The sequence below is a fragment of the Zea mays genome, chromosome 5, assembly GCF_902167145.1.
Source record: "Zea mays cultivar B73 chromosome 5, Zm-B73-REFERENCE-NAM-5.0, whole genome shotgun sequence".
Classification (NCBI taxonomy): domain Eukaryota; kingdom Viridiplantae; phylum Streptophyta; class Magnoliopsida; order Poales; family Poaceae; genus Zea; species Zea mays.
This window is the reverse complement of record NC_050100.1, coordinates 212,433,070-212,442,854: the sequence shown is the minus strand read 5'-3', so window position 1 is coordinate 212,442,854 and position 9,785 is coordinate 212,433,070. Positions and strand designations below refer to the sequence as shown.

Genomic DNA, 9,785 nt, shown 5'->3' with positions numbered 1-9,785 from the left:
TCTAGTACGGATCGAAAATTGCAAATGAGATACCAAAACTAATAAACATACTATAAGAAGATAACATCAAGTCCTCATATAAAAATAATAAACTGAAATATTGATTACATTGAAAATAATAAACTGCACATAAGCAACTAAATACATATCTCGCATACGTAAAATTTAATTAACAACAATTAAACAACAGCTCATTGCATGCCGCTCAAAAGTCAAAACGCACCTTAAATGAACTGTGCACCACCGTCCACACGCCGGCCGGGCTGCCCGGCTGCCTGGCCGCCTTCATGTTGGGCATTTTGTACGGGCTCAGCATGTATGTGGGCTGTACAGCAAACTGGAATTGAACCTGACGCCCGGCCTTTTTATTCCGGACTTTGGGCGGGTTCAGCCTGGTTTAAAAAGATTTTATTCTCTATACCTTCTTCATCTCCAGCAGCATTCTTTAAATTTGGTTCTCTACTCATTGTATGTAATTTTAGAACCATATAAGCACACTTTCTCACAACTGCATTTTTATCAAAAAAAAAACTGACTCATTTACATTTTGCAATTCGTTTCGAAATACATGCTGAAAAAACCCAGAAATAACAAACAAATAGAACTATCATTCTTCTTATTTGTCTCCACACAAGATCCTTCTCTTTCCTCCTGTTTATTTCTTTTGTTTATTGGTCGCAGGTGACTGTGCATGCTTCTCTCCCCTTCCTTGCTTTTCTCCATGGCGCCGACACCAAAAGGTTTTTGTCAGGCTTCCACATGCTTGTGGATGGATAGCGGATGAAATGAAGTACTCTAGATTTAGAGCACACCGTACATGCGCTATATTTTATCGATCCGTTTGCAGTCTATTGTTGGAGAGGTAATGGATGCATTTCTCCTCTAAATTTAGCGTTCAGCGGGTCCACGGCGTTTTTTCAGATTTGGCTGTATTTCGAAGCGTTGTCCATCAGTTCTGGAGAGGACTACGCCTGTTTGCAACCACAAACTTCAGTTTGATTTTATAGATTGTTTTTCGATGTCCCAAACAAACCCTAAAACCCAAAGATATATAGGTTAGCACCGATTTGTCAATGACAGAATCTTACAAAAAAAAAATTCACACACACACAAAAAAAAAAGACAGAAGCCTGCTACAAATGCACGCACCCATGAATTCTGCAAAGGGTCGAGGCGGGTCGGGAGTCAAGCATCAGCGCAAAGGGCACGCGCTGTTCTCTTGTGCGCCCGTGTTCAATTCGGTCGTGCCATGCATCAAATGCGCGAGTTCTGTCGTGCGCGGGTGGAGGAAGGAAGCTAGCAAGCGCGCGAGTGCGCGCACTATTGAACTAGCCAGGGCACGCACTGTTTTGGCTTTGGACCACGGCATGGACGGCGAGATCTTCACGATCTCTAGGCTAGGAGTATTCGTTAGCCAAACGACGAGAGGCGGCGCCGCCCACCGCCAATCACTAGCTAGAGTCGCCGGTAGCGTCCAAGCCCCGGTCATTTCCATCCATCGTCGGCACTTGAACACTACCCCTCGCGCGGACTCTAACGTCGCTTCTGCATTGGCTAGGGCGGGAGATATGATATGCCCTATGCGTCTGCGCAAACTGTTGGACTGTCGACGTGGAGTCACACGCGCTATAGCCTATATAGGGGGGTATAGGCGGAGGCGGGGCTGCGGGAGAGAAGGTGCAGGGAGGGACGAATCCCTTGACACCAGGGATGTGCCCACGGCCCCACGCCCACCCGGTGGCTTGCATTGCTTAGCAGCGACGCAACGCAACGCAACGCAAGGCTGCAGGGGCGGTGGTAGCTTAGCTAGCTCTACTGCTAATCCTCGTCATCTTCCAAACCTTGCAGGGTCACCTGTCACGCCATCTGATCACTGCCCTGTTGCGGCGGGTGTAATTCAGTTCAGCCCCTGAACGATCGCTATGCCGTACCACCTGTGAGACTGTAACCCTGAACTAACTGCTCCCCCTCCACACTTTCAGCTGCAGCAGCTGTGGACTGCGCAGGACCACAAGGCCGGTCGCTCTGCTCGAGGTCGATGGAGGAGTCATGGAGACTAGAAACGTTTAGGTATGGACTATGGAGAGAGTGGTGGCGACATGAATAAGGGGGTGTTTGGTTGCCACTGCTAAAGTTTAGCCCGGGTCACATCAAGCGTTTGACTTTTAAATAGGAGTATGAAATATAGACCTAACCAACTAGACTAGATTCGTCTCGTTTTTTAATCTTCGGCTGATAAATTAGTTTTATAATCCGACTACATTTAATACCCGGAACGGAGGTTCAAACATTCGATATGACACAGGCTAAATTTTAGTTTGGGGTAACCAAACACCCCCTAAATAGCCATTGAATTCCTAAAGGGGCATTCGTCAAAAGCTTATCTTCTCTCCTCGCTATCGCAATCTTTGCAGCTTCGGGGGGCCTCCCTCACCAATGGGCAATGGCCAGTGACTTGCCATCGTGCTCGTACTACCTGCGGATACACCTGCAATGCAAGAGGATTAGAGAACACATGCGCATGCAGTTTATGTCGTCGCATCACTAGCATGTACGGGAGACGGGATAAATGGAGAGGTTCACGTACATTGAATAAATAATCCAGTGTGTGTGCGTGGTCAATGCGAGTGTAAATGGGCAGGTATCTTTTAGCATCCAACCACGGTGGCGCGAGAGAGACCGGACCGGACCGGGAGGAGGCAACGCTGTCACCGCATGCGCATCCAGCCGTCGTCGAGGGTGTGGGCAATAATCCCAGTCGATCGTGGTGCATCCGGGAGCCAAGCATCAAGCCCACACCCCGGAATAGGAGTTCGTTATTAGGCGCAGAGAGACAGCTCGGCCGGCGCCGGCGGCACATGGGGGCGTGCCGCCCGTTGCCGTTCAGAATTTGGGCGCCACCGCCTTGTCGCTGTCCCATCGGCTCGTGCAGGAAGACAACCCATGCCCACGCTGTCGTGCCAACTCTTCTATCTACTGTTCAAGTTACGGACGATAGATATTCCGTCCGTACCGATGAACATGTTCGTCTTTCACGTTACGGACAAATAGTCCGTCCGTAGCCCGTACTGACGAACCACCCATTCTTGGTGTTGCAAACAATTCCGATTAGAGTGAGGCAAGAACGTGCGAGAGGAGTAAGTAGTAGTATAACTTATGTCAGATTTAATATGGACTTGTTAATTAAATTTAGTAAACTCTAGGCAATATATAAGCTGAGGCGGACGCCGTCAGAGCGCGCTGTAGCATCCCGCGTCTCTATCCCTTGCAAGCTGCAAACATCCTTTTAAATTTCCCGCAATATATATCTCCCTCCTCCCGCAATCTTTGTAGCTCTATAATTTGGACGCTACATATCGTCATCTTTTGATATAGATGTGTATTAGTACATATTAGCTGGTTTAAGAACAAACCTTTAAACGCATTAGTCCAGTGATGTTTAATTAAAACACAGCGCACGAGTCAGGTTGCAGCCATCTATCCACAGCCCACCATTGGCGTACTGTGACTGCAACCATCGACTGGGCCGCAGGCTCGATGATACATACACCATGCTACTACAGTCTAGCAGCGACTTGAGAGTTGAGTTGAGAACTTGAGACCACTGCACTGGACCGATTCAAGTCGGCATGCATCACAAGAACTCGTAGGAAACAGGCAAAAACTGTGTGGCGCGACGACACTTGGTCGTCCTCGCTCTCTCTAGGGCGCGCGCACTAGCTTGTTAGGCGTGGCACTAGCCGGTTCATCGACTACTGCTGGGTGGCCTGGCCATCCTCCATCATGCATGCAGAGGCCGCCCAATCATACGGTTTCATGCAACAGTCACTAGCCTCCATCTAGCTAGATGTAGATGGACTCGTTGCTTAAACACAGTACTCATATATGGATGGTTCATCTGCCGCGATTTATCGACCGATCGATGGACAGGTACCGACCGACGGTACGTAGTAGCTAGCTAGCTAACTGTTCGATTTGATCGATCAAACAGCACGAACACTGCATTCATTTATGTATCGGCGCGGCCTAGCGCGCCTTACCCTTACGTACGTATATATAGTCGACCATGTAGTGCCCTGTTTTTCTCAGCTAGCTTACGTTTCGATTATGTTTTTCCTACACAAGACTCGAGCGCTGCACAGATCACTCGATCGATCTGAACTACGACGACTAGGGACGACCTAGCCTGTTCTTGCCCATGACGTTTATTAGTCGGATCGGAGCCAAACATGGCTTAGACCGTAGGAGTAAACGCGGCCGAGATACCCTTCGATTCGACGCCCGGGGTCCCTGCCACTGCTAGTGCTTACTGCTTAGCTGCTCGAGCACGCCCGACCGGACCGGACGAACTCCCGAAGCTACACGTTACTCAGCCACATATAAACAAATCGCTGCATCGACATCCTTTGTTTGCCAAGATGCTACTGTGGAGCATACAGAGTGTCCCGCTGTGACAAGGCAGGGGCACGATGATTCATGCTTTAATACGTATTTTTTTAAAAAAAGATGATGAAAATAAAAGTACCTCGTTTTGAACCGAGAGGGAGTGTGAGAGAGGATACGTGTAGTGGGGGGCGCTAGGGCCTAGGGGCACGGGTACGTCCGCTGTCCGCAGCCCGGCGCGGTCGTAGGTAGGTCGTCGGCATGGCGCCACGGCGGGGGCACTGTCTGTGTCCGGCGACGTGACGCCGATCGATGCCATTCGGGCCGGCCTGGCGCACATCAGAGGCCAGAGGGTACACGCACTTGCGCGTACGATCAAGCGCGGACAGGTGCAGTCCTGCAGAGCTATGTCAGGTTGGCCGTGCACGGCGAGGAGACGTGCCCCGTGCCTGCGCACTGTTGCACTGCAGTTGCCTGGGCCTCTGCAATAGTCGCATTGGAGGCGGCGGGACCGCGGGAGGACGGCAAATAGTGAGCGTGTCGCAAGCACGTACACAGGTGGCCCGGCGGTGCAGAGCGTGAGCGGCACGAACGGCGAACGCGGACGTGCGGGGTGGCAGGCAGAGGCGCGCCTGATGGGAGCAGTGGCCGGCAAAGGACCCCACGTCCCGACCGGACACTACTGCACGTCTCTGTACGCAGCTTCGTCTGTGCAGTTGAGCACGAGCCCGGGGACCGGGAGGAAGCTCAGGGCCGGCCCTAGGGGGCTGCCGCGGGTGCCACCGCACCGGGCCCCCCATAGCTAGTGGGCCCCCACCCCTTCAAAAAAAAGTGGCCCCTCATATCTTTAATTCTCTATTCCACGGACCCTACAGGATAGTGATCTTGATAAAAGTAATGATCAATAAAAAATTCTATAGTCCGAAAGGGTTTTTAAAGTAAAATATTTTTTGGTTGTAGTTGATATGGCAATCACTTCTTTAAAAACCAGATTTGAAGAACTCATGGTGTTCAAAAAATATATTTGATTTTTTATTGAGATCAACTATCCTGAAGTCATTGAATGATACTGAACTAGAAGAGTCTTGCACCAAACTTACAGACACTTTCTCTCATAATGGTTCATCTGATGTTGAGGTACATGATCTTATTTTTGAATTAAAGATTTTGAAATTTACTCTACCAGATGGCATATTGTCTGCTATAGAGATATTCGAGCATGTCAGAGATTTAAATTGCTATCCTAATGTCTCAATCGTTTATCGAATATTATTTACTATGCCTGTGACGGTTGCATCAGCTGAGAGAAGCTTTTCAAAATTGAAATTATTGAAGAAATATTTGAGATCAACAATGACTCAAGATAGATTAAATGGTTTGGCAATTCTGTGCATTCAGAAGAAGATGTTGGATAAGATTGATCTTAATGGTATAATCGATGACTTTGTATCACAAAATATTAGAAGAAATTTTTAGCATGATGTCATGTGACATGTAAGTGTTATGACCCTAATTTATATTTGTCATATTTTACACTTTAAGGCATGGTATAGAAATTTTTTCTATTGAATGTTCAATAATTTGTGTTTATAATTATATATATATATATATATATATATATATATAGTGTATATACATGGTGGATGGGGCCTCCATATTGGATTTCGCCCTAGGCCCCCAAAAAATCAGGAACGGCCCTGAGGAAGCTGCAACAGTTTCTATTCGCCGCCAGACGCGCGTCACGTCTCTGGATATACGGTAAAACTCATGTCGGTAACTGCAAATTAAATTGAGAAAAAAAAAAGAGAGAACGCGCACAAGTGGCTGATGAGAGGATTTGAACGCTTGTTTCGGCAACCGGAACACATCCGATGAGACAAAGACACATACATCGTCAGGTGCAGTATATATATATATATATATATATATATATATATATATATATATATATATATATATATATATATATATATATATATATATATATATATATATATATATATATATCTCTACTAACTATTAAGAAGGGAATGTAGACTGCCCCCGCTCCCTACCGCACGCCCCGCGCATCTCGCCGCACGACCTCCGCTGCCGCAACGGCCACACCCGCACGCCCGCCCGTTCACCCCGCATCCCGCCGACCTCCGCTACCGCAATGCCCATCCCCGCACGCCCGCCGCCGCCGCGAAATCCGAGTGTAGACTCCCCCGCACGCCTCCTCTGCGCGTGCCCCGCGCCCGCCGCGCCTTCTCTCTGCAAATGCACCGCGCCCGCCCCGCGAACCCCCCACGCAAGCCCCGAGAGCGCCGGCCCTACCTCGTCTCCGAGTGCCGCGACCTCACCGACGCCGCGCGCTGGCGCTCCGAGATCCTCCGCGAGATCAGCGCCAAGGTCGACGAGATCCAGAACGAGGGTCTCGGTGAGCACCGCCTCCGCGACCTCAACGACGAGATCAACAAACTCCTCCGTGAGCGCGGCCACTGGGAGCGCCGCATCGTTGAGCTCGAATTGCTGTTGTCAAAACCCCAATCCAGCCTTCTATTTCCGATCGAGCCCAAACGAGGCAGGTAGAAGGCCGACGCCAGCGCAGGTGCGGATGGCGATGGGAGCGACGTTTTGCGCGGCGGTCGCAGACGCCATGGTCATGTTCTTAGGGTGCTGTGAGCCTCCGCGACCTCAACGACGAGATCAACAAACTCCTCCGTGAGCGCGGCCACTGGGAGCGCCGCATCGTTGAGCTCGAATTGCTGTTGTCAAAACCCCAATCCAGCCTTCTATTTCCGATCGAGCCCAAACGAGGCAGGTAGAAGGCCGACGCCAGCGCAGGTGCGGATGGCGATGGGAGCGACGTTTTGCGCGGCGGTCGCAGACGCCATGGTCATGTTCTTAGGGTGCTGTGAGCCTCCGCGGTCGGTGTCTCCACAGCAGCCGTCACGTCGTACCAGGGGGCGCAGGAGGGCGCTAGCCACTATGCGCTTCTCGTCACCACGTCCCTCCTCTCGGTGCTCCTCTTCACCTTCGACCTCCTCTGCGGTGTGCTCGGGGGCGCTAGCTTCAACCCCACCGACTTTGCCGTCTCCTATGCCGCCGGACTCGATAGCCCCTCCCTCTTCTCTGTTGCGCTTCGCTTCTCGGTGCAGGTAAGTAACGACGATGTGCTTTCCCCCATCCTCTGCCCCTCCTGTATTCAGTGGAATCAATCGAATTCTGAGGCAACATTTTTGTTAGGCCGTCGGCGTTGTGGGTGGTGCCCTGGCCATCTCGGAGCTGATGCAGGCGCAGTATAAGCACACGCTCGCGGGCCCCTCACTCAAGGTGGATCCCCACACCGGTGCTCTTGCCGAAGGGATGCTCACCTTCGTCATCACCCTGACCGTGCTCTGGGTCATCATAAAGGGCCCCAGCAACGTCATCCTCAAGGCCTTGCTGCTCTCAACCTCCATCGTCTCCGTCATCCTCCCAGGCGCAGAGTACAAAGGACCGTCTATGAACCCAACTAATGTCAGTATTACTGCCTTTCCTTTGCTTTTGAATTCTCTGTGTTTGTTTGTGTTATATTGGCTAAATTATAGGAAGGTTGGTTGAAAGCGTAGCAGGTGCAAACGAGTCTTAGGTGCATAATATGTTGCATATATTAAATCTCGATGATCCATATCATATCCAATATGCTCTCATATCTTCCCTTTCTGCAACACAGCATGCACACCCTTCTCTGTTTAGGAAAAATAGGTACTAGAGGGCGTTAGATCTGAGATTGATGACGATGATTCAGTATGTGCATCATATGCATCTGAAATGTTCCTGTGTTGGTTACCTTCATGTTTGGTTTCCTTGTGGTTTCGTTCTTTGCGCCGGATGAGCATACCTATACAAGACACTCAAATTCTCCATGCTTTCAGTTTGCTTCAAAGTCCACGGGTAGTTTCTAGACACCATCTACTTCTTACTACTAATTTCATTACCAGTCAACCGTTTTTCATGTGTGATATTGCACCATGGACCCCCTACAGCTTCAGAAGTACAAGTACCATTCCTAAAATTTAATATCCAATAACTATAATGGGATTGGGAGTCAGGAATAAAAGATCATACATACTGATGGGGATGTCATGGCCAAAACTCAGTGTCAGGTTGCAAAGTTTCCATGTACTATAGCACTTACCAGATAAGTCTTTGTTAAGAAAACATACTGCCACAAATATTGGTACGAACTTGGTAGTTCACAGCATCTTTTTATTTTTTACCACTACCCATCAGTTGTAGTTATATTTTAACTATGCTGGGGTTCCCCTTCCTGGCTCCTCTGCTTTGCGTGCGTTCGGTTCTCAGCCCGATCGATCTGCCGCTGTACTCGACTCAGCACGCTGCGCATAGAAGGAGCTTCAAGGACGTTTACTTGGTTTATGAGCTCATGGACACTGATCTGCATCAAAAAATTAAATGGGTGTTTGGTTTCTAGGGACTAATTTGTAGTCCTCCATTTTATTCCATTTTAGCCCCTAAATTACCAAATACGGAAACTAAAACTATCTGATGTAGTTTCCGTATTTGGCAATTTATGGACTAAAATAGAATAAAATGGAGGGACTAACAATTAGTCACTAGAAACCAAACACCCCCTAAGTCATCTCAACCACTATCTAATGATCATTGCATGTATTTTCTTTTCTAGGTAAGTTTCGCAAGGATCCCGTTTTCAAATAGTTACATCATTTGCTCTTGTTTCTTTATTGATATTGATATAGTATGTTCAGTAATCTGTTATCAGTCACCACATTCTGAAAGTATAGCCATTTTTTACATGAACCGAGGGGTGTTAAGTTATCTCTGTTGTCACAAGGAATCTATTATCAAATTGACACAATTCTGTTATGTGATCTGAAATCGGCAAAATTCAGCCCAATAACTACATGTATCAGAATGGGGATAAACAAAGGACTCGTATGATCTTAGCTCCTGCTTCCAGTCTCACCATTACTTTTTTGTCTGTATGAATTAGTAGTATCTCTAGATACACTAATTCGATTTGAGACAGTTCCTTGCGACTTCGTGACAGAAGTGAGCATCTTTCTTTTGATACAGTTGTAGAATTTCTTTATTAGTGTACTGATGATATTTTGATACAATTTGATATTTATTCACAGGGGGGCTTTACCAGTTATTATCCAAAATTCATAAAATCTAAAGAGTATATACCTTCCATATCCAAATATGCCCAAAGGTTAATGTGATAAACATGGAACAAACCTGTTTTAAGAGTCTTATCCAGTTAAATCAGTTTATCCCTAAGTTAACGCCCTCCCTCACGTCTACAGCTAGCGTGCCTCCGCGGCGCCGCCTCCCCCGTGCTTGCCCCCGCCTCCGCTCAATCCACCGCCTCCACTCACTCTGCTGAGATCTGA

At 48.3% G+C, this 9,785-nt stretch overlaps 1 pseudogene; it reads left to right on the top strand.

Moving 5' to 3' along the window:
• The first annotated feature begins 6,979 nt into the window (after positions 1 to 6,979).
• Positions 6,980 to 9,785, top strand: LOC103628834 (aquaporin SIP1-1-like; annotated as a pseudogene).